Source organism: Phaenicophaeus curvirostris, chromosome Z, assembly GCF_032191515.1.
Source record: "Phaenicophaeus curvirostris isolate KB17595 chromosome Z, BPBGC_Pcur_1.0, whole genome shotgun sequence".
Classification (NCBI taxonomy): Eukaryota; Metazoa; Chordata; class Aves; order Cuculiformes; family Cuculidae; genus Phaenicophaeus; species Phaenicophaeus curvirostris.
In genome coordinates, this window is record NC_091431.1 from 44787950 (window position 1) to 44814439 (window position 26490).

Genomic DNA, 26490 nt, shown 5'->3' on the forward strand with positions numbered 1-26490 from the left:
CCTCATGGCCGGGAAAGGTCAGGGAGCAGGTCATCTTGGGTGCCATCTCACAGCACATGCAGGACAACTGGGTGATCAGGCCCACTCAGCATGGTCTTATGAAAGGCTGGTCCTGCCAAATTAACCTGATGGCCTTCTATGACAAGGTGACATGCATGATGGATGAGGGAAAGGCTGTGGATGTAGTTTCCTAGACTTTAGTGAAGCCTTTGACACAGTTTCTCACACTATCCTACTTGAGGTACTGGCTACCACCAGCCTGGACAGGTGTACCCTCTGCTGGATTAAAAACTGGCTCAATGGCCGGGCCCAAAGTATCATGATAAATGGAGTTAAATCCAACTGGAGGTCGGTCACAAGTGGTGCTCCCCAGGGCTCGGTGCTAGGTCCAGTCCTGTTCAATATCTTTATCAATGACCTGGATGAGGGGATCAATCGCCTCCTTAGCAAGTTTGCTGACAACACTAAGCTGAGAGGAAGTGTCCATCTGTTGGAGGGCAGAGAGGCTCTGAAGAGACTGCATCGATGGGCTGAAGCCAACAGGACGAGGTTTAACAAGGCGAAGTGTAGAGTTCTGCACTTGGAACACAAAAACCCCATGCAGCACTACAGGCTTGGGTAAGAACAGCTTGAAAGCTGCATGGCAGAGAAAGACCTGGGGTCTTTAGGTCAACAGTCAACTGAACATTTATCAGCAGTGTCGCCCAGGTGGCCAAGAGAGCGAATAGCATCTTGGCTTTTAGCAGAAACAGTGTGGCCAGCAGGACCAGCAAAGTGATTCTGCTCCTGTACTCAGCATTGGTGAGGTTGCACCTCGAATCCTCTGTTCAGTTTTGGGCCTTTCACTGTAAGAAAGACACTGAGGTCTTGGAGCGTGTCCAGAGGAGTGTGATGAAACTGATGAAGGGGCTGGAGAACAAGTCTTACAAGGAGTGGCTGAAGGATCTGGGGTTGTTTCACCTGGAGAAAAGGAGGCTGAGGGGAGACCATATTGCTCTCTACAACTACCTAAAAGGAGGCTGCAGAGAGGTGAATGTTATTCTATTCTCCCAAGTGATACATGGTAGGAGAAGAGGAAATGGCGTGAAGCTGTGTCAGGAGAGGTTTAGATTGGATATTAGGAAAAATTTCTTCACAGAAAGGGTTATCAAGCACTGGGACAGGCTTCCCAGGGAGGTGATTGAGTCACCATCCCTGGAGGTATTTAAAAGGTGGGTAGATGAGGTGCCTGGGGACATGATTTAGTAGTAGACAGGTACTGTTGGAGTCGATGATCTTTGAGGTGTTTTCCAACCTAATGATTCTATGATTCTATGCAAGTGCAGAATTTTTATATTGACATGTGTCAAATTCTGGTGTTGGAATGCCACCAAAAAGACAACTTCAGATAAGAAGTAACAGACCTATTTTAGGCAGCAAGGCTACTCAGACACTAAAATGACTTTTCTAATAATACTGTAGATTCCCCACACAGGATCATTTTAAAGTAAAGATTAGATGCTTTTCCAAAACACATGTCTTTACTAAGACAGGACTAGGGGAGAGAAACTCTCCATACTCTGTTACACAGAAAGTGAGAACAAATTATCAAAATGACCTTTTTCTGAAGTTCGGGTTTACGGGTTGATAACATGGTTATGCATAAACAATATGACTTAGTAATAGCTCTGATATTTTAAGGAAATGTCATCCTGAACTTCGTATGCCTTTCCCAGTGTATATCTAAACTTTGCTTCTGCAACCATTTTTCAGTATATCATGGACATATTGAACCATGAACTGGCAACAGCAGTTTCAAGCAAGCATGCAGAGGAATTTAAGGGAGCATGTTTCACTACCATTTGTACTAACCTTTAAGTTGTTGAAACTCAGTTTGAAACACAGACTTCTAAATGCTTTTTCCTTCTTTTTGCTTTACATTGTCTCTTCCTGCCTTCTACTTTGTTCATTTAATTTGTTTTTGAGGACAAATTTCTACCTTAGGTATATATGCTAACAAGTGTACATCTGTGTAAACCAAATGCTGGCATTTAAGCTTGTGCCTTCATCTGTTAAAGCAAAAAACTCCCCATGCATTCCTCTGTCTTGGAGCTGTTCAGGCCTAGCACTTGGGATTGATGAGCTCTGTGAGCACAGACCAGTTTTCAATTGCCTAGGTCATTCCTCACCTGCTTATTTTGCCTTAAGCATGGCATGACCATCTTTGCTGAAGGTCAAGTACAGCTTCAAGGCAATTCTATCTGTACTAGGATTTCCCTGAACTATACTAGATTTGCCATTGTGTCCTGATCTGTGGCAAAGGCTGACACCTTCAGCCCTTTTTATTTCTATTTCCTCCCACTTTGCCTTTTAACTCCACTACTTTTCACTTGCAAATGAGACAAATTCATACTGACTGGCTGGGAGGTTTTGAGTTTGAACTCATTAAATGTAGTTTTTGAACTCGATGAATTTCTTGGTGACTGTTTCATATATAAATGCTTATTTTACAAGACCTAATAGTCTGCAGTGAACAGAACAATAAGCTGTAAACCCCTTCAGGTTCTAGCTTCCAGAATTCAGAGTTTTCTTCTTCTAAACGAAAAATAAGTACATATGTCCCTAGTTTAGTTGCCTTGTAACACCTCCAGAAAGTCATAATGCCTTTGGGAAGCTGATCATCATGAGCTGCTTCTAGCATCACTGGGTTAAAAAAACCTCTGATTACCCCACAGAGGTAAACTTTCCTCATGTAACCTATTACTAAGCTGTTTTAATCCCATGTCTTTCAACACTAGGAAGATGCTGATAACTATGCAGTCTGTTTATTACCTGTGTCACAGTGTGATATCTCCTTAGTTAGTGACAGACCATTTTAAGATTAACAAGCATCTCAGATGCTTGCTAAATGTCTAAACTGCCCTGTCTAAAATGTCATCATTTTACCCAAAAATAGACTTCAAGGAACCGTAAGGAGTATGTTCACATTTACCCACTGTAACTACTTAAAGAGCAGTTTATTAAATATTTGCCTGGTTTGCCTCTTTGAAGGAAATTATATTTATTTTATCAGAGCTGCATCTAAAATATGATCCAGTATCTGTTCATTTTAATCTATCAAATAACATTTGAAGAAAAACCTCAGTGAGAATCATCCCATTTCACAACACAATAACAGTTCAGACAGAATGATAGAAATAGCCAAAGGATGATCAGGAGAAAATATCAGCATAGTTGGCTTACATTTTGAGTTTCTAAATTTTAAAGTTACCTCAGATGATTTTATAGAAACTATGTCAGAGTAAACTACAGGGGGCAGCAAATATTAACCAGCTATCACATGAATGACAATATGCAGAATTAACAGGACTCTGTTAGAAGTGCTCTGGTGTACTATATCTTGTAGATTTTGGAAATTATTTATCAAGACTTGTTACCATGTAACATATCATATTTTAAAACTAATCAAATTATTTTAGTATGGTGCAGATGTGTCTTCAGGCAACTAAAAAAGAGCACTGTTAAGTACTTTGTTTTCAAAGCACTTTTTCCTCTGAAATATTTGGGCACTTTCACATTAATTATTTTCATTATTGTGTTAAAATTCCTTTTGATTCTTTTTAATAGCGAAGCATCCCCTAAATTTAAGCTACTGAAATAAGTTTTGTCAGTATACACATTTATGTAGTAAAATAAGGAGTCAAATCAGACTCTCTTATCCTAACAAGACACATTATGTTCTTTAAATGTTCTTTTCTACAGAGATTTGTTTACCTAAAAGTTTTCTCATTCATCAACAAGTGTACTTCAGACTATTGTGACTGCCTGGCAAGAACATGTTGAACCTAATAAATGTAGCAAGAGACAGCTAGGTCACTTTTATATATTTTGGCTCTACCACGTGCGCACTCACTGATCCTTAGAAATACCAGAACAGAAGACACATTGTTCCTTGGAGTTTTTGTTAGTTTGTTTGTTTTGGAGGTGTGTGGGTGGGTAGGTGTTCTACTCAACTCTTATATTAGGAAAACTTAATCTGCAAAACTCACTTCTCCAAAAGATAAAAAGCTAGTAAAATGGAGTGGTAAAATCTGTTAATATTTTGATTCTGGATGGCTGCTCAATGGTCACAACTACAATTTCATTTTTACTTTGGTTTTACAGAACTCTCAAATGCTGGAGGGTCTTATGCATTTATATTGTTTATGACATAGCAGTAAGAATCCTATAAAAATTATTGAAAGAGTTTGGTAAATCAAAGAGGCTTTAACTTCTTTTTAATTTATTCTTTTATGTTACTAACTACACCTACTGAATTATACTCCTGTGCCTTCCATTCCCCTCATGGAATAATTTTTACAAGTATCCATAGTAAGCAATAAAAGTCACTGCTTAGAGACACCATCTGATTCAGAGGGACCTAAAAATATTCTAAAGCATAGATCTCATCTTGCATTTCTCATTAACACAAGCAACATAATTACAAACACACTGGGAGTTTGAAAATATTGCAAACTACATCTGCATGTAACTCATCAGTTGACTACACAGTTGTCAGCTGAAATTAATGTTGGTATGTCTTATTTCCAGAGTTGTTCAGATATTTTTTAAAAATGTATCATCTTGTCAATGTTATGATTCATCATGGAATTCTGATGAGCCCATACATCATATACACATGCATACACACTTATACATGTGAGATATAAACATATATAAAATATATTTGCAAAATATAAATATACATTAAAAAAATCAAAATACACGTGCATTCACACATATTTATTTAAGTGATTAGGGTAATCCTAACATGTAATTTTCCCTTGAGTATTACTGGAGTTGCATCTCTAGCATGTAACAGTCAAGCAACAAGTAGGTGGTAGAAAAGTAGAGTGACAGAGATGATCCGTCCTTGGACAAAGAAATTATCAAATGACAATATGGGGGAAAAAGAAAAGATTCTTTTTGTTAGCCTGGGCTCATCAAGGTTTCATGTCAAGGAAGAAATTTCCTCCCACTAGAAAGAAAAACTGTTCCACTCTGAAACTGAACAGAGCCAAGTAATACTTGAACGGATCTGACAAATACTCTGACATAGGAAGTCCAATTTTGCTGTATTTTTAGAAACTCACAGTTCCCTACCTCCTTATTTTTTCTCTGTTTTCAGGCTTACCGTGGGCATGTGTCATGAGTCCACAGAACATAGATGACAAATTGGACATGACCTTTCAGTTTTGAAATTAATTTTACTGGTATTTACACAGGTGGAAGTAGCACTTCATCTGAAACATAAAGTCCCTGCAGATATATGGGCACAGTTTCTGTTAATGGCACATCAAGATTTCTCAGAAAATATCACAAGAAGTTAGAAATCACAAGACACTTTTAAAAGTGTGTCTTGTTAATACAGCCATTTTTCATTTGTAATGGCTTGATGGGGGAGGGTGGGATTTTTTGGTTAGTTGTTTTTTTTCTTTCTCTTTTCTGAGTTAGTGTACTGCCAACTATTGTATTGGAGAGGGAAATTGCTGGGTCACTTCCTCACCGTTCTGTAAGGAACTAAGTCCTACTATTCACATGAATCATGTAACGCAGTCAGAACATTTCATTTGCTGTACTGCACAAAAGTCACAGAAAAGCAAGCTTTCTAAACCCAAAGCTGTTCCAAATCTTAGTGAACAGGTGGTAGACCATGCTTGTTTTAAGATCTTAACTTCTTAGTGCTTCTATTGACTGTGTCTGGTTTTATGAAGAAATATAAACTCTGAGTGAGTGCAGAGTTTTGCTATGACTTTAAAGACAGAAAGGAAAGACTGACTTACACCTAAGAAACATACTGCAGAAGAACTTTATATCAGTTTATTTTACGATCATTTATAATTGCAATTTAGAACATTTAAAATGGTAAGTAAAAAATCTACTGAAGTATACAGACCATTTATTTAAGAAAAACGCAAATTATATAGCTACAAGTATGTGTGAGAGGAAGTGATGATTGCAAAGTAAACAAAAAGTTTATACACTAGGTATTGTGATACAAGCTTGCCTCTAAAATATTGCCATGAATTTCCAAACAGTTGAATAATAGAAAAACTGGGAAAAAAAATCCTGTGTATCTTAAACAAGGTCAGCCTTGGTGAACGGGTGGATGGAGTTGAACAAGTTTCCCAAAATGAAGAAGCTGACCTTTAATTCTTACTCATGATTTGGTTTTTGACTTTTGCACTTTCTTCCAATATATTTGTATTATCATTTCATTAATCTCAGTTTACTTTTAAACTATTGTAAAATTTGCTTATTTTTAACATTGATATGGCCATAAATTTTATTACTGACTCATTCTGGCTCTTCTGTTTTCTCAATGAGTTCTTAAAACACAGATTTTCTATTACTCTGTGTTAAAAGTGCCTACCTGGTTACTTCCATTTGCAAACAGAACTGTTTTCAAAGTGCAGAACTTTGTTGTTATCAAGCGTTCTGACCACGCAGTTGTGACTTCATTGCTGTTATACTGTTAGGATGAAGCTAACACATTCAAGAAACCTCATTTTACTTTGTAGGAATACCTTTTAACTTTAAAAATTATACAAGAATTGGAAGTCATCTCCCTTGGCACACAGATTACCTGTAACAAACGTAACAACACAAAAGTTGCAAGAAATTTTCTGTCCATAGGCTACTTCAAGAAAATACATTCTGACTTTGGGTTTCCACATCAACTTGTCTCTTACTGTCTAATTCAGTTTTTCCAATCTGCTAGTACTACACTGAAACCTGGATGTTCTTAAAACGATTGTTCTAGTCCTTGTTACCACTATTTATTTCAGCTTGAAAGAATTCTTGATACCAATGACTGAAATAGCAGTTGCTACTACTTGCCAGAAAAATTACAGAATCACAGAATAATTTAGGTTGGAAAAGACCATTGAGTCTAACCATTAAACTAACACTGCCAAGCCATCACTAAACCATGTCCCTAAGCACCATTTCTACACACCTTTTAAATACCTCCAGGGATGGTGACTCAACCACTGGGCAGCCTATTCCAGTGTTTGACAATCCTTTTAGTAAATAAATTTCCCCTAATACCCAAATTAAACCTCCTTGGTGCAATGTGAGGCCATTTCCTCTCATCCTATTCCTTGCTGCCTGGGAGAAGAATCCATCATGAGTCTTGCTATAACCTCCTTTCATTGTCTACAATGATAAGGCCTCCTCTCAGCTTCCTGTTCTCCAGACTGAACAACCTAAGTTACCACAGCTGCTTGTCGTAAGACTTGTACTCTACCTTTCACTGGCTTCCTTGCCCTTCCTTGGATATACTCCAGCATTTCAATGCCCTTCAAGTAGTGATATTGACAACTGCACATGCACATAAAGGAATTTCACTAAATTATATCTAGAATGACAGTTGTCCAGTGGTGAGGAAAAAAAAAGCAGATATGCACATTTGTGAATTGTTTAATCCAAACAAACTACATCTCCTGTAATCAAATTTGTGATTAAAAATCATAGTGGTCAACATACTTGCTCTATATAACGGTAGTATCTAATTAGGTCCATTACACAAATCTCCATTCCTTGAACAAACATAGTAAATGACAACAGTAAGTTGTCGTGCTCCAGAATGATCAACAATAGATGTATACACATGTTTATTCCTGTATGTCTCAGGGACTTGTTGGAAGAAAAAGAATAGAAAGCCTAAATAATTCTGGCTTCTGTTCAAGGCTGTGAAGGATAGAATGCTTCTAATATTGAGAAATTTTCTTCCTTTCTCCTAAGAAATGTGGCCCAGGATTATGACTTTTTCTTATACTCCAGGCTTTCCCTTCATCCCTATTTTCTTTGAGTATCCAGACAGAATCTGAACATTTCCAGTTTCCTGCCCCCAACTCATCTTTACACAGACATTCACATAGGATTTTTCCATCATAAATTTATGGTTTGAAAATTACTAGCAACCACATTGTTTTCCTTTCCTACAATTAAGGACAAAATCTATTTTCCTATTGAGGCACATGATTTTGAGACGACTTTGTGTTTATTACACATCTGGAAATAACAGAATTGCACAAAATCAAATTCCTTGTTCAAGAAGAGCTGAACAAAAATTGACCCTGTAAGCGCCACTTGCTCCAGCTTCTGAAGTCAATAAACAGTTAATGGCAGAGTTTAGACTTTTGTCAGCAACTTTTATTCTGTCAGCTGTCTTCTGCCCTTGCTAGCTCTCTGCTACCAGAAGGCATCAGTGCTTTCTGCAAGCACAAGACACCACTAGAGTAAAGTCATCCACACACTAAAGAAGTATAGTCATCATGGTGCACCATACCTTTACTTTTCCATATAGCAGTTTTGCAGGATCTGACAAAGAAAAAAACTGATACTTCTCTGTTTTTACCTAAAGCAGATTTCAGAAAGGCCATTTTACATAGGGACATCATTTAACAACTGAGTGGTGTTGGTAAAGATATGAGGAGAGTAGTTCTTCCTCAAGTAGTTCTTTAGGATACAAAATACTCCTTCTAAGCATTTTCATGTGTTTGCAGAAATGGTTGATGTTGAAGAGGTGCTGTCCTGTAGCTAGAAAGCCACAACTTACAGTAGTTTTCTTTAAAGAATATATCCTAACTTAACAGTAAGTACGTAGTGTAAATAAGTGCCCACCCCAGTCACATTAAAAGAACTGCCTCTGTACTTACTTGCAAACTGGTTACCTATAGATAGACTACTGTTAGAGATAACAACAGAAATTGGTAGTTCAGGGTATGCTGAGTTTGTAATTCTTCTAAAGACTGGGTAGCAGAAGTATTTGGAAGTTTCATAATTTACTTGTTTCAGAATTCATTAACAATATTGTTTTGTGTTGACTTTAAATGTATGGCTTACAGGTAAATTTTCTTCATCCATTTAGACAAAGTGACCCTAAAAGGTACATAAAGACATAAATAGAAAACATTGTCAATATCTGTTTTTTTTTCCCTCCTACCATTCAGCAGCCTGTAGTCATTAAATATAAACTTTGACTCACTGTGATGAACTACCTTCAGGAAAATTGGTTATCAAAGAATTACAGAATGGTTGAGGTTGGTATCATAGAATCATAGAATAACCAGGTTGGAAGAGACCCACCGGATCATCGAGTCCAACCATTCCTATCAAACACTAAACCATGCCCCTGAGCACCTCGTCCACCCGTGCCTTAAACACCTCCAGGGAAGGTGACTCAACCACCTCCCTGGGCAGCCTCTGCCAGTGCCCAATGACCCTTTCTGTGAAGAATTTTTTCCTACTGTCCAGCCTAAATCTCCCCTGGCAGAGCTTGAGGCCATTCCCTCTTGTCCTGTCCCCCATCACTTGGGAGAAGAGGCCAGCACCCTCCTCTCTACAACCTCTCTACAACTTCAGGTAGTTATAGAGAGCAATGAGGTCTCCCCTCAGCCTCCTCTTCTCCAGACTAAACAATCCCCAGCTCTCTCAGCTGCTCCTCGTAAGACCCGTTCTCCAGCCCCCTCACCAGCTTTGTCACTCTTCTCTGGACTCTCTCCAGAGCCTCAACAACCTTCTTGTGGTGAGGGGCCCAGAACTGAACACAGTATTCAAGGAGCGGTCTCACCAGTGCCGAGTACAGAGGGAGAATAACCTCCCTGGACGTGCTGGTCATACCGTTTCTGATACAAGCCAAGATGCCATTGGCCTTCTTGGCCACCTGGACACACTGCTGGCTCATGTTCAGTTGGCTGTCAACCAACACCCCCAGGTCCCTCTCCTCCAGGCAGCTTTCTAGACAGACTTCTCCTAGTCTGTAGCACTGCACAGGGTTGTTGTGCCATAAGTGCAGGACCCGGCATTTGGCCTTGTTAAACCTCATGCCATTGGTCTCTGCCCAGCGGTCCAGCCTGTTCAGATCCCTTTGCAGAGCCTCCCTACCCTCCAGCAGATCAACACTTCCACTTAGCTTAGTGTCGTCCGCAAACTTGCTAAGGGTGCACTCAATGCCTTCATCCAGGTCATTGATAAAGACATTGAACAGGGCTGGACCCAGCACTGAGCCCTGGGGAACCCCACTTGTCACTGGCCTCCAGCTGGATTTCACACCATTTACCACCACTCTCTGGGCCCAGCCATCCAACCAGTTTTCCACCCAGGAGAGTGTGCGCCTGTCCAGGCCAGAGGTTGACAGTTTCTCAAGCAGAATGCTGTGAGAAACTGTGTCAAAGGCTTTACTCAAGTCCAGGAAGACCACATCCACAGCCTTTCCCTCATCCAGCAGCCGAGTCACTTTGTCACAGAAGGCTTAGTGATCAGGTTAGTTTGGCAAGACAAGACCTGCCTTTTGTGAACCCATGTTGACTGGGCCTGATCACCCGGTTCTCTTGCATGTGCTTCATGATAGCACTCAAGATCACCTGCTCCATGACTTTCCCTGGCACTGAGGTCAGACTGACAGGCCTGTAGTTCCCTGGGTCCTCCCTGTGACCCTTCTTGTAGATGGGCACAACATCAGCCAGCCTCCAGTCCAGTGGGACTTCCCCAGTCTTCCAGGACTGTTGGAAGATGATGGAAAGGGGTTTGGCCAGCACATCCGCCAGCTCCTTCAATACCCTTGGATGAATCCCATCCGGCCCCATAGACTTGTGGGTGTCTAGTCGGGCTAGCAAGGATCTGACCACCTCCTCTTGGATCATGGGAGCCTCATTTTGCTCCTCTAGCTCCTGGGTTCGTACACAGCTGGAACAACTTTCTTTACAATTAAAGACTGAGGCAAAGAAGGCATTAAGTACCTCAGCCTTTTCCTCATCCCCTGTCACTGTTGTTCCTTCTGTGTCCAATAGGGTCTGTATGGTCTCCCTAGCCCTCCTTTTATTATTTATATATTTATAGAAGGATTTTTTGTTATCTTTCACAGACTTTGCCAATCTGATTTCTAGCTGAGCCTTAGCCCTTCTGATTTTTTCTCTACACAATCTCACTTCCCTCCTGTAGTCCACCCAAGAGGCCTGTCCCCTCTTCCAGAGCCCATAAACATTTCTCTCCTTCTTGATATCACTCAAGATCTCTCTGTTCAACCAAGCTGGTTTTCTCCCCTGCTGGCTTTTTTTCCAGAACATGGGGATGACTTTCTCCTGAGCTGCTAGGACTTCCTTTTTGAAGAGCTCCCAGCCCTCATGGGCTCCCTTGCCCTTAAGTACTGTCTCCCATGAGACTTTGCCAACCAGCCTTCTGAAGAGTTCAAAGTCTGCCCTCTGGAAATTTAATGCTACTGTCCTACTAACCACCCTCTTCACTTCACCTAGAACAGAAAACCCTATCATCTCATGATCACTTTGTCCTGGGCATCCACTTAAGCCACATACCCCACAAGGCCTTCTCTGTTCACAAACAGCAGGTCCAGGAGGGCACCTTCCCTTGTTGGTTCATTCACCAGCTGTGCAAGGAAGTTGTCTTCCACGCACTCCAGGAACCTCCTAGACTGCTTCCTTTCTGCTCTATTGTACTTCCAGCAGATATCAGGAAGATTGAAGTCTCCCACAAGAACGAGAGGCATTGATCTAGAGATGAACCCCAGCTGTTTATAGAAGAGCTCATCAGCTGCTTCTCCTTGGCTGGGTGGTCTGTAACAGACTCCCATCACAAAATCTACCTTCTGGTGGGCTCCTCTGATTTTAACCCACAGGCACTCGATCTCCTCATCGCCACAATCCATCTCAACGGTGTCCAAGTCCTCCCTTACAAAGAGGGCTACCCCACCTCCTCTCCTGCCCTTCCTATCCCGCCTGAAGAGTTTGTACCACACCATAGCTGCACTCCAGTTATATGAGTCATCCCACCACGTTTCTGTGATGGCAACGACATCATAGGCTCCTTGCCCTACGACAGCTTTCAGCTCTTCCTTCTTATTCCCCATGCTGCGTGCATTGGTGTAAATGCACTTCAGCTGAGCTGCCGAGCCTTCAGCCCTCTTAGCGGGAACAGAGTTCATTCCCAATTGCCTGGTAACTGGAGTAGCTAGCTCCAGAGTGCCCGTATCTCCCTGGATACCCTGGTAGGTACCTCTGGAGGTGACCTTGTCCACCCTTCCCCACTCAAGCAGGGTCATCTACTGTTCAAGCAGGCTTACCTAGGTTATAATGTCCCCAAGAAAACCTCTGGATCAAAGAAGAAGTTCCACTCAAATTTCTGGGTGCCCTTAAATTTCTGAGAAGAACTGAAAACCAGCTCCATATCTAGAAGCTTTGACATAACATGAAAATGCCTGATGCAATTCAGTTAGTTTAATTATTACACAAACTGCATTATGGCTTTTTTTCCATGTTTTTCAATTACTTATAGTAAATCAATGTCAGCTAGTAGCAAAATGCAAGATATCATGAAATGCCATTGTCTAGTCTAGTTAGTAGTAGTACTACTTCAGACATTTACATACAACCTTAACTGAAACAGTATTTTTTTGTACACCTAAGATTTTGCTTAATAGGACTAACAGCATTAAAGGAATTAATTGGATTGTGATGGCATTGTACTATATCATCACATTATAAGAGAGAAAATTGAACAAATGGGTGTTTACTGATTTCCACAGGCAGACAGGAAAAATGAAATGGTGTAAGGACTGACTGACTGTAGGAATTCGTGATCTGTGATTCATTTTTTAAAGAATTTTGCATTTGTAACTCTGAATAATCACTGTAAATATTATTGCTAGCACTCACCCAAACAGCCTAAGAGGTAGACTAAATCACAGATTACTCTGGAATATGGATTTCTTATCACTGAAGAAATCTTTCAGCTGTGAGGGCCAGAGCCCTCCCTTTAATCAAGGGTGCCTCCCACATCCTTACTGCACACTTACCACCTCATATCTAATACAGTTTGCAATACAAAAGCAAAAGTAATTTCCATTCTAAATTCTGAAAACACAGGAGATTTTATGCTGTGATTTTCAAAGAAGTTTGTTTGAAAACACAGTCATAATATTCCCTTTAATGGAAAACTTTTTTTTTTTTCATTCATAGTTAACCATTTCGCCTGGTTTAGACATATTTGAGGTAAATAAGAGAATTAAGGTCAGTTTGTGCTATTCGGATATTCCATCTTATTCCAGTTCAAGTGCTGCTTAGAAGACTGGTTAGTCTAGGCAGAAGGTTTTGCTCAGTTTTAGAAACATCTTATATAGAAGAACATCTAAAAAGCTTTGAGAACAGACTGACAATATTAAGTTCCAAAGATACCTTTATTACTTCCTTATGTGACATCTTACGATGTTTTCTTTTGTAATCTTATAATGATTCAACAGTTTTGCTCATAGATGTCATCACTGTTGAGTATTAAAGACGCAAGTTAACCTTTAAGCTTATATAGTGGATGGTTATATCATAAAGTACATAAAAGTATACATTATCATACAATATTATCACATTTCATATATCTAGTATGATCAAACAATTGTGATTCATAGTTAATGTATTTGAGTATAAAACACTGCAATTAACCCCTCCCATTGCCCTCATCAAAAATATTTTTTATAACTAGCTTAGCATTTATTAAAAATAGGTTAATTGATTTGTAAAATACACAGGAGAGTTTACTGTGGTCACAAGTCATTTTTATAAGGGATAAGTCTAACAGCTCCATTTTTTTCCAAATGTTTTAGTGAAATATGAAAACAAGGAGTCCCGGAGCACTTTGTCAGCTGGAGATTCTAAGTTTCTAAAGATACTCTAATGAACTGTCTACATCACAGTTGAATTTACCTATGTTAATAATGCTTGGGTATCTGAAACAGGGACAAGACTTCCATTATTCATTTTTCTTTTGACTATGGTAATTACAAACATCTTTTATATAAATTAAAAAACCCACCATTTTCAGAAACATAGTTTTGAACTGGATTGTGTCAAGATGGTACTTACAAACCTCTTTTGATCCGGTGTTAACCTCTGGAAAAGAACAGTTATTTATCCTTGGCCATTTGCTGTAACATTTTTTCCAATCAATAAGCAGCACACAATGTACCAAGTTATTTTTGCAAGTGATTTTCCCACATTTAAATTGATACCATACCATAGATAACTTAGAATGACAATGAATGCTTCATGCCTGTGTGCTCTGCCAATAGCAAATAATGAAACCTTTAACGAGTACAACTGACAAAACTCCAGATTCTTGACAATATATTACAGAGTTATTAGTATCCCTGAACACTCCCTACAAAAGGAGATAAAAATTAGGATTTGCAAATGCAAAACCTGTTCCCTATTTAAAGGTGTTCCTTTAAAAAAATTAACCTTTTTCCTCTCATTAAAATACACAGGGATTTTATTACATATTAAATGTAGTTCCAGTTATGTCGACTAGCCAGCCCCTCATGAATTTCTCAGAGCACTCAGATTTCCACTAGGGTTTTGTAAGGAGAGCTTAATCACTCTGTTGTATCATACCTAGAAGAAAGCAATTTACACAGAGGAAAAGGGAGTAGATCCTGTGTAAATAACAAGGAAATAGAAATCACAAAGGATTTAGCAGTGAACTCTGAGTATCATCTTGCTGTGTTTCTTTAGATGTTTTCCAACTGATGACGGTATTTTGGATACCTTTTAAGAATTTCAGCAAATGAATTCAGCCTTTAGAGGAAAATGTAACTACATTTTTTTTCTGTCTCTGCTCCTGAAAATGCTTAACCAAGTGCATCCCCTTAAATAGAAGTCTCACCTCGTTTAGCGTAGCCTGAATGCTAAGTGTGCTCAGAATTATGCCATATGTAGGCACTGGCACGAGACTTTTCCTATAGAACCTATTTGAAACTTATTTTATAGATAATCAATTACATATATAATACAAAAATTGCAGAGATGGGTACAAAAATGTATGCTCGGCTCCAAATTTAAAGACTAAATTTTCACTATCTATGCATAAGAATAGGATCTTAGGATACAAGCATTTAAAAAAAAAAAATCTCCATTATGCCTTCTTTGAACTTTTTTTACTTCTTTTTTTTCTTTAGTTTTGGATACTAGCATGAAATGCTGTACCAAGTACATAGGTTGCGATGTAAACCTTTTCAAAACCTCACTGGAGAGAGCATTCTGATACTCACAAGACACAAGATACTTTCTTCTTGTACTTTAGTTACTAAACGTTCAGAAATGACTTCAAGTCCTTGTGCTTTTCTAAAGTGTAAAACTACAATTATCACCACTGCTGATAGCGCTAGTTAACTTTCACTGTCTGTACTGCTGAACAAGCTCAAAATAACACAGTATGAGAAGAAGTATATATCAGCACTGGGAAACCATTTCTCCGTATCGGTGGAAGCTTTCTTTCTTCCAGATCCCTTTAAAGCAGATTTATCCAGAGGTTGCTTCTGCACGTTGGGAGAACAGTAAATAATGAAAAGCACAGATCACTAGTGTAGACCAACCTGAACCATTAGGTAAAGTGAGCACAGATAAATGTCCGTTTTAATCCAAAGCAAAAACAGGATAGAAACAAGAAATGCAGGCCATCCTCACATGACCAATAACTATGTTTCAGGAAACAGTCCTGAAAAATACTAAGCAGTGTTACGCAGAAGTTTATTTGTTCAATGGCTTACTGTGTCTCACAATCCCAGTAAATGCAAAAAATGCTCGAAACTTCCTTTGATGCTCAGTGTTTTTCCTTTTGCTTTCTTCTTATGTAAAATAAAATCATCATTTCTAAACATATCTCAGTAGTTACAGTTTATTATATCCGTGGTCTTCACATCACATAGATCTAGCTTAGTAGGAAGATGAGATGTATCTCCTACTGCTGAAGGCACGTCTGCCTTTTTCTGCTTAGTAACACCAGAATAAAGAGGCCAAAATATTTGTTAGGCTATGATGGACAGCACCCTGGTAGCACTGAACAAAGGACCAACTGCAGTGGTGTTTACATGCCCTAGGAACTGACATGGGGTTGATGAGCCAGTAGAACCTCTGACATTTGAAAGCATTGAACTGGTAGAAATGTCTACAAACATTTTCTCCTTTCATTTTTTTTTCAATTCACAAATGTTGTTCCAAACACACAAGAACACTGTGGCTGTTCTTCCTGGCTGCTGTTTTATAAGTTATGAAGTAAAATAACAATCCTTGCTGAATGAAAAAGACATTAAGTTGCTGCTTTATTTTTCCTGTTACTGAAATACCCTCTTTCTCTCACTGATTGCTTCTTAGTGAAACCATAAACAAAACAATATTCATAAATCTAGCACTTTCCCATGCCTAGAAAACAAGTACAAGCCCACTCTCTCTTTGTTTTTAAAAACTGCTATGTGGCACTGTTATTATCCCAACTGAAAGAATTTCACCACATCCCTGGTTTGTCATCTCTTTTTTTTTTATAAGCCTCTTTAGGAAAGGGGTTCTATAAGTATGTGTGAGGAATGAAAGACAATTCATGTGATGGAATAACATAATGGTTTATTTCTTCGTAGCAAGCTTTTTTGTTTCAAGTCATACTGACGATACTCAGTATATTGTTGAATGTGCTGAGAGCATAATTACAGGAAGTCACCTCCACCATCACCGTCATCAGTGCATTTTTCCACTTTTGGAGTCCACATGCAAAGAAAAAATATTACAGTGCGGTCTTTCCTACTGCACCTTTCAAATACTCTCTGCTAATCTGAGTCCACAAATCCAGCTGCTGTTCACTACAGAGTCTGCAGGAGTGAACTGCTACAAGTGCCCTGAGATTTGGCATTTTATTTGTAGTGAATCACATAAATCCTAGGATTTCTAACTCCTTTATTATGTGAAAAGAGGGGTCAATCATACCAGTAATGTTTGAATTAACCTCTTTCTGACCCAAAGACCACAGCTTGATGGGACGGCTTATGCCTTCTACTACTGTTCCTGAAGGCATATCTTTCAGTCAGAAACAGATAAGACTGCGACTTACCCTTTTGTTTCCTTTGGTGTTCCACCTCCTCAAAATCTAAAAAAAACACAGCTTCCAAATATTAGCTATATGTTATCTCCTTCTGAGACTGGTCTTATGCCTTGCAGTACCAAAATGAATTTTATCTAGGCAAGGAGATGTGGAACATCACACAGCCAATCAAGCATTCAGGTAGCGAGTGCCATATGAAGAGGAAATATTCAGCGGGATACTGCATGTTCGGAATTCCTTTCTGCTTCAGTTCCTCCAGCTTCTGAAGGATGTCCTGTAGAGAAGTGTAGGTACTGGATGCAGTAAGACCATGTACATGGTCATGTGGAATTTTGCTACAGCCTTCTTCTCACTGCGTTGAGCAAGAGTGTGCTGACCTGTCTGGGGTCTCAAGAAAAATGCAGCTTAGGGAATATTATCTCCTGTCCCTTTCCCACATTACATACATAATCAAAAGTGTACTTCTGGAATGGAAGGTGGAAGGACTTGCAAGACAGTAAGGCTGATGATAGAAGAGTTTAGCAGAAAAGAGAATCTGGAAAAGAATCTGGAAAAGCGGAAATGAATGAAAGATGAAACAAAGGAAAAGGTAACCCAGAGTCTTGGAATTCAATATAGAAGCTGGAATTTGAGAAAGAAGAGATTTAAGGCAAAGAAAGCACAGTTACGCGACAGAATGTGTAAAAAGTAAATGATTCTTGAAAGACACTAGATGTGAGTGGCTGTAAGAGTGAAAGGAGACCGGTAGCTCCCCTGGGAGCAAAGAAATCTGTTTGAACAAACCAAACAAGAGTTCACAGAGCCACATAAAGACTAGGGAAGTGAAAATAAGTCTGGAGAAGGAACAGTCTCTATATATTCGTCTTCTGTTTTCTTTAAATCATAATTATATCCTGAATATACAGAACCGATTTGAGGCTAATAACATTAATCATATTACTATCACTCCATAAATACTGGAGTTAAAATGTATTGTGTTCATTATGCCTTCTCAGTAAAGGAACCAAATGAGAAAATACTGGCAGATTCTTAGGTTATGGATTTGATTTTCACTAGTTCATGTTTATGCTAGCTTGGGCCTATACAAAAAAAAGAAAAAAATTATATAGAGGTCAGTGAACTAAATTTACATGTCTGCTGAAGTTAATAACAAATGGACTGCCATTTTTAAAAGAGAACTTTGCTAAGTTTTTTACCTCCGTTTAAAAAATAAATTCTCTGATTGGAAAACTGTGACTAATACGTGATTTCTGTCATAGGGTTAGTTTAATGTGGAAAAGTGCTTTTCAACATTGAAAAACAAAGGATTTGGCACCGAAGCTTGCTAATAATCCAGATTCAATACAAGAGATTTCATCTTTCCATTCCTTTTTTATGAATAACTTCTTTGGCTAAAATATAGATTTTTCTCGTGGTCCTAATTTCTGTTAATTGAACTGCTGAGAATGAAAATGATTAGAGTATGTTGCGTGGTGAGCAGATTTGTTTGGATAATGTGGTTTTAACACCTCTTGTTCTACCCAAAATACAGAGTCTTCCTTAAAAGGATGTTACAGTGCAAAGCTTATATACTACATTCTGTAACAGAGTAAATATTCAGTGGGCTTGTACTCAGTGATTAATGGATGGGATGGAAGGAAACATAAACTGAAACAATGGAGAAGTAATATAAACAGAGTAGTTGTAAGTAAAATTTTTTTTGTTGCAGTGAAATTCAGTGATTTCTTTACACAGGTCAGTCATGGTCATACTGTAGAAATGTTCCTTCTGATGTCAGAATTCTTGGAATTTGCAATATTTTATATTTTAAATTGAAAATAAGGTGAACACAATGCTCACAAAAATGTTGGGTTAATAGCACTCTGTAATAAAGACTTCAGGAGATTTTATCTAGACTGACTTGCCAACAAACTTACAGCTGCTTCTGAAGCAATCATATTTAGAGAATAATTTGATTTTCACTGAAGTCCTTGATTTGAACATAATCATCAAGTATTTCACCATTTTTGTAATGTGGACACATGCCCACTAAAAGTTGATCTGAAAACCCTTCCTAGACATACACTGGTAATGAAGTCACACACACTTTTCTATATTTTTAAGTAGGAAATACTTTTTCTGACGTTAATGGGAACTACGTTGAGGGGAAAACTGACTTAAATTGAATCTGTATAAACTGGTCAGATTCAACAAAGGAGGTATAAACTTGGCCATCCTGAGATGGACTTAAAGCCAAGACACAGCACAATAGGTCCCACTCTAGTAGAAAGCATCCTTTTTTTGGTACTGTAGGTATTTATCAATACTCTTATTGAAATATTTATAGGCCCATAACAATAATGACTTTAAAATATCAACTGTAGGCAACGGTCAGGAGACAGATGCTAAGAAGAACGTCTTTCTTTTATATTTTTCTTTTCCCCTTTCCTATTCTGTCTTGCAAGGTTTTGTAATGCAGCATCTTTGCTAGAAGATTCTGCCTCCCAGTGCTTGTCTCTGTCCCTTGATTTACTAGAAGAAAGGAGGCAACATGAGAGGAATGGAGAAACACTCCCTCCATCAGATGACTGAGCAGCTTACTCCGTAACACTCCTATATTCAAGAAGATAAAGATTTAAGGTTAGGAAATAAACTAAGACTTCTCTTTCTCATCCCTCTACTCCCTGCTGAGCCCCCAGACAGCACAGCACTGCTGTATACAACTATGTGATCTAAACCTCCTTGAGGTTTGGCAGGAGGGAACAAACTTTCAGATTTATGAGGCTTCACTTGGATCACTTATTGTTAGTTTGTGAGATCCTATGTTTTCCACAAGGTGTTTTAAAAATTTTTATACAAAAGAAGCTATGTAAGCTAAATATCAGTGTTTCCTCAGGAACTTAAAGTCTGTGTTCAAACAAAAGATGAACAAAATCTTCCAGTTCTGTGAATCAGTTAGGACATAAGTATTTCCCTTTTGTTCCCAAGTTTTAAAATGTGTGAATTCAGTTATTTGATGTCAGGATTAACTCCAAGTAGTGTTATACAGGCTATGGTCTCTGATCTGTGAGTGTAAAGTGTTGCCTTTAGTCTCCCTAGTGCATATTGAGCAACTATGAAATAATCACACGCTAAGTAATGCAAGGTATCTGTTTCTCTTTTGATTGCTGTAAAAAGTGTGAACTAGCAAGCTGTCCATTAGCTACTGTGTTTCTTTCATTGTATCCCATTTTACTCTTCTGCTAATTAGAAAATATTCCTGTAAATTCTAGTCTTAGCTCTTTGTTGCTGTCACTAAAATTTCAGGATAACTTCTTCCCATGAAGGCTGTATTTTGAAACCAGACGAAAACACAGAAGAAAATTCACCTACTGTGCTGCATTCCAATTGAAAGCAGAACTTGACAGAGACCTCCTGCACCTGCATGCATACATGTTATATGCATGTACATGATTTTTTCAAAATACCACCAGATTGCGTTCTGTATTCTAAGTATATTCTTTCTAAATCGTTAACAGAGCTCTTAACACAGCAGAGATACTCCAAATACTCTAGAAACAAAAGACAAAGCTGCCTTCTCTACCTACAAATCTTATTTACAGCTTTCCCTACATATGCTGCTGTTTATTTTCAGTTTGATGCACGCGCTCTAGTGCATTCTGATAAAGCTGATTCTGCTTCATCATCTCCGAGTCCCTGCAGATTTTCATATACTGTGCGATTAATTACTTGTTTTCTAGGCCTTTTGCTCTTTCCATTAAAAAAAAAAAAAAGTACAAAAGCTAGTACAACAAGTTGTTCCCCAAGAAGTAGGAACTACAGACTCAAATTTTATTTGCATTTATGTGCTGCATCACCTGATTCCACCATTCTTTTCCCATCAGCTGTGGGTCTGTGGTAGATAGAGCATGCTGTGTGACAGACTGTGGGATGAATGGCCTGGGACGAGTGCGTGGATCAGCCTTCTTGTCTCCTTCATCTACCAAATCTCTACTTCCACAGAAGAAAAAAATAGAACAGGGCTTGAGACATGCAGGATGTGAGACCTGCATCCTTCTCTGAAACAGATTTTGCCGGCACATATAGAAGTTCTTTGGGATGTCAGGTGGATCAAGTAAGTGTATAAAGGCTCGTTTCTTTAAGACAGAAGGAAAACAATATCAAAATGACACCTAAAATCAATTTCTTCTCCGTAGTTCTGGCTCTAACTATGTAAGTTTCATCACTTAAAAGATAAAGGTGCTGAGAAAGTCTGCTGAGGCACTAAATCAGTATTGAAAAGATACGTACTCAAACTGTGTTATCTGGACACATTTTTGCATATAGACAACATGAGTTTACTTGGCTGGTAATGTTTTATTATCTTTAATAACAGGAGCTCACAGTGTCTTTAGCTTATAAATGAGAATTTACAAATACCAGTACAGCAACTCAGAAATGCTTCTCATAATCATTTCATAAGCCAATGCCTAATATATGCATTAATGCAGTTTTGTGACAAATTGTCTATTAGATTTCAGCTGACAGATTGTCATATGTTAATCATAAATAACTGCAAAATATAGGTATTGTAATGTATGCAAGAACGACAAAATGGGGGGGGGGGAATAGCCAACTACAGAGTAACCTTTCTGACTTCCCTCTGCACCCCTACTCCCCCTCCCATTCCCTAACTTGCTGTGCAGCAACCAAATGTCCACTGGTTCCAGTTGTTAATGGAATGTCCTACTGTGCTAAAGAGCTTAGTGGGATGCCATTTACCAGGGACGCAAGCAACAATCCAAGGCAGAACAGCCGAGAGGAAAATAATACTGCACGCTATTAATAGAGGACTATTTAATATATTAAATTCATGAGACTGAGACATGAAGGCATACGGCTTGAAGAGCTATAGCAGAAGTCACTTCGAGTGTGGTCGCAGGTAAGTAGTCAGATGAACAGAAAAAAAAGTCGACCGCTTTCTCTTCTTCCTTTGCTATGAATTTTGAGTTTTAAACCTGCACTCAGATCCTATGCTTCATATCAAACTTGCACTGCTTGTACGTAGCCTCAATGAGGTCACTGAAAGCAGCTGCATGAGCAGGAAGAACAGGATTTAAACAGTTAACTTTGAATGACAAGAGAATAATGTTTGCTTCTACAAAAACTCCGAGGGAGTACATGATACTTAATTCCAAATGACAGTAGAGACCCTTCTTCTACCTACCTTAACAAAATTAATAGGATATTCATACATGAAAATCTGATTTAATTGCAATCCAAGAGAGTGTTTTACAGGAAACATTGAAAAGTTATATAAAACATGTAAATGTTTTTTCCAATTCAGCGCTGTACTAATCTTAGAGTAGTGCAATCTTGGCAAAATTAGAACACTGGTATAGAATGCCATGTTTGAATTTCTTATCTATTTTGTGGAAAAAAAATGTCCACTTTAATGAGTAGTTTGTAACAGACAAATTCTACTTCTTGATGAGCTACCTCCTTTTAAAAGGGAAGGAATCTTAAAAGTGTATTACCAAACCACATATATACATCCATCCTACTGACAACAAGTGATGATATGCACTAGAGCAACAGTAGATATATAGTGTTTTAATGTGTTGGGGTTTTTTTGTTTGGCTTTTTGGGTTTTTTGGGGTTTTTTTTTTTGTTTTTTTTTGCTTTAGCATCAGTACAAAACCTGGAAATCTTATAAATAATATTCACGAGATCTGGTTTAAATGCTGCTGCAGAAAGATACGCATTTATTCCTAATGCATACTGTGATGCTGACTGAACAGAAGGAAGAGCTACGCAACCTGCTTATGACTCTAGGATAATGGAAAGCTAAATGTAGTCCCAAAACTCACATCCTCATTGTGATACCGCATGAAAAATATAAAATGCATGGGTTTATTGCTCAATTCTTCAATGCCACACAAGGATCACAGCATGGAGAGCAGTAAAACAGCTAAGTATACTGATAAAAACTGCTGGGACATAACATTAAATCCTGAAATACCTATTTAGTATTGCCATTTCAAAGCAAATACAGCCCTGCAGTCATTTGAGTCAAGGGGGCAAAGGTGAGAATTTAATTCTTGCTTCCTTTAGCTGCATTTATTACGACAAAGATAAAATAGTGTTTTGCTCAGCTTTTGGGTTTTGTGGTTTTACTTTGAAGCCACAGTTGCTAGTCTTTTATTGAACAGTTGGTTTTGACACACTAAAAAGTAGTCATCAGTGCTACATTCCATATATTTACCTTTTCATACAAAGTAATTTTTTTACAAAGTCACTCAGTATTTTGAAATACACTGTCTGGAAAGGACTAGTGCTCCTTTGAGTGTAAAATTATTTGCGGGGCCATTTTTCATGGTGTAACTGGCAGGAACAAAAGGAGTGAGAAATATATAGGACTTGGGAAGAACAAAGTTTTATCTTCACTTCTGTCAGCCTTAATGCTGGCAGCACTGCCTTCCAGGGCCCAACAAAATACGATTATACGATAGAAAAGAAACCCCAAATCCCTCACTTCTGCACAAAAATAGCAGTGATCTGTAATAAACTTTGCATGGACCACCATGATTGATTTCAGAATCAGGGGATACACAGCTTGATCAGGCATTAGCACTAAACTCAGGGCTAGAAGCAGCAGTCTGGCCAATCCCACATCAACAGCTTCACACCTGCGGAAGCCACTAAACCGACTTATGTTGCATCGATCTCTGTGGGCTCCTGTCACCATAATGTCTGAGTAGTGCTCCTTGTGTTTATCCTAACAATTACCCCCCATTTTACACAGGAGGAACTGTGGCACATAGGGCATATGCTCCAAGCTTCCGAAGATCACGAGAAGCCATCACTGAGGTTTCCCTAAGCACTTTTCCCCCTAAGCCTATTGTTTTCATCTGTGTCCTACGCACTGTTCTTTCTTTGCAGAGGATTTGGCAGGGACCTGGGTTTTTTCTTTTTGTTTTTTTTGGGGGTTTTTTTGTTAGCCTAACTGGTAACACGCGGTGTCGCTCAGCACGAAATCTGACCATTTTCAGGAAAAAAATTAGGGACTTGCCATACACAAGCACGACCGAATAAGTGAATATTCCTTTAAAGCACGGCTTGGCCTGCCAGACTCGGTACCCCCCCCCCCGCGTTAACTGAAGGGGCTGGGTGCAAAGAGGGACGGAAAGTTCAGCGTTTCGTGGCGCGGGAGCGTGTGCGCGCGAGCGGGGGGCTGTGTGTGTGTGAGAGCGCGTGAGCGCGCGCGCGTGTGTGTCCGGCGCGGAGTGACGTCACCGCCCGCTACACGCGGGTGTGCGCGCGCGGGTCTCCCCGCGAGCCTCCGCCGTCCCGTGGCCCCGGCTCCCGCCCCCCCCCCCCCCCCCCGGCTCCATTCCCGGCACAAAGCCCGGCAAGCAAGGTTCCCCCAACTCTTGGGGCCCTGCAGACACTGTGATCCACGTAGCATAAGAGGATTAAAAAACAATAATTAAAAAAAAACCCACCAAACCAACCAAAAACCAAACAAACCAACCCCAAACCCGCAATAACAAACCCGCGAAAGGAGAGGGTGTCGTCTCCATCACTGTACCCACGGCGTCCTCGTTCTCCCCCGGAGGAGCAGGGCGGTGTGTGTGTTGTGAGTGGGGGAGGGGGGAAGGGTTCTTCGCGTTTCTGCTCTCGTGGACGGTTTCTGGGATTTTTTTTCCCGTTTCTCTGCCCTCCCCGCTCCGCCCGCCCCGTGTCCTCTTCGCTCGCTTTTGTTTGCGCTGCACTTTTCCTGGAGGTGGGGAGCGGGAGAGTTCAGGGGAGCCCCGGCGGCCAACCTCGTTGCTATTTCTAGTAAAAGAATCGGCTAAAAGAGAGGAAGAAAGAAAAGAAAAGGAGAAAGAACGGGAAAAAAGAGAGAGAGAGAGAGCCAAGGCTAAGGAAGAAGGAGAGAGAGGGAGGAGGAGAAGGAGAAGGAGGAGGGGAAACGGAGCAGCAGCTCGGGAACAGAGAGCGCCCGGGAGCAGCAGCAGCAGCAGCCACCGCAGGAAGAAGAAGAAGAGAAGAAGAAGAAGAAGAAAAGAAGAGCAGAGCGGAGCGGAGAGGTGGCGCTGGCAGGAGGAGGCAGGCGGGGACCTGGCTCTTCTGGATGCTGGATTTTCGGACTGTCGCTGACCGTCTCCCGCTCCCCGGTGCTGGACCGTGAGAGACACGCACCAGCGCCGAGCTGCAGCGGCCGGAGGCACCGCTTGTAGCTGCTGCTGCTGCTGTCGCTGCGGGGCTTGGATTAAATTGGCCGCCCCGGAGACGAGCGAGAGCAGCGGGAGGAGGTGGCGGCGGCGGCGGGAATAAGCGGCGGCGGCTGCTGCTGCTGGGACCGGGGGAGACAGCATGAACAGGTAACTGCCTCGCTCCTGACCCATTTTTTTCTCTCTCCCCCCCCTCCCCCCCGCCGCGGCTCCGTCTTCGCCGCCTCTTTCGGCTCATGGAAGTGTGCCTGTGTGTATGTGCGTTCGCGTGTGCAACCCCGCACACATGTGCCCCGCACGCCGCGCTCCCTCCGGGCGCCCCGGGGCTCCCCCCGCCCGGCCCTCGCCAGCCCGTTCCCCTCCTCGCTTAGCCCGGCGGCCAGGCCTGCGAGGGCAGCCGCGGCTCGGGAACGGGGGATGGGGCAGCGTGAGGGCAAGTGATGGATCGGAGGCGACGTCTCCGCTGAAAGCCGCCGTACGCGGGCGGGGAGGGGTGCTACGCCGGTTACGCGCTGGCTATTCGCTCTGGCGATCGATTTAGTAATACTATTTTTTTGTTGTTGTTGTTGCTCGTTCTCACGGGCGGGGAGAAGGTAGAAGGGAGCAGGGGGTGAGAGGCGAGGCGCCTCCCGCTGGAGAGGGACTGTGGAGTGAACGCCCGGGAGAGACCCCCGGCGCCGGTCCGAGGAGGACTCCCTCCTCCTCCTCCTCCTCCTCCTTATCTTCCTTCCCCTCCTCCTCCTCTCTCTCTCGGCGGAGCGGGGAGGCACGGAGATGCGAAGCTTTTCACAGGTTAGACATTTAATTTCTTTGTTTACTCTCTGAAACCACTTGAAAGGAAGCACATCGGGCTGGAAACTCAGTTTTCCGAGCGCTTACAAAGGGGCTTTTGAATTTGTTAGCAAACTTAGCAGCTCCCTCTGCGCCGTCTGCCCATGCGAGCAGTCACTCCTCACAGCTGCAACCGGACTCTCCCAGGCTGGCAAATATAACAGTTGTTTTCTTCCACTGATTTCTGTATTTTGCCTGTTTTCTGCTCCCTCCCTCCTCGACAGAACTATATTATAATTTCCTTTTTAAGAGATTACCACGCATCCTTGCATGTGTGGCTTTTGAATGCTTGCTTCTCCTTGTTACTTGTCCAGGCTGCTGTCATGCGTATTTTGTTCTTTTGCTTGGCCTTTGTACAGTTAACTGCCTCGTGGAACGATGGCAGCTTCTTTACCATGCTTACCATGTCCATATTCTCAGATTCGGTATGCAAAGAAGGGTCGTTTTATTTACGCAGAATAGTTCAGGTCTTACATATCCTTTCCCTCCTCGTCTGAGACTGTATTATGTTGGAGATGACTCTAGATGCTGATTTGCCTTGGAGTTTCCTATTTGCAGACATGAGTAT

General features: G+C 40.6%; 1 protein-coding gene across 30 annotated transcripts in view; it reads left to right on the plus strand.

Moving 5' to 3' along the window:
• Window positions 1-26490, plus strand: part of PTPRD (protein tyrosine phosphatase receptor type D) — a 477045-nt gene that overhangs the window by 69329 nt on the left and 381226 nt on the right. The window contains exon 1 of one of the 30 annotated variants that reach the window (XM_069880844.1): window positions 25854-25883. The exons of the other annotated variants lie outside the window; for them this stretch is intronic. The gene's annotated coding sequence lies outside the window, so the exon portion shown is untranslated. Of the gene's footprint in view, window positions 1-25853; window positions 25884-26490 lie in introns of those variants that run through there. 30 annotated transcript variants of the gene reach the window in all.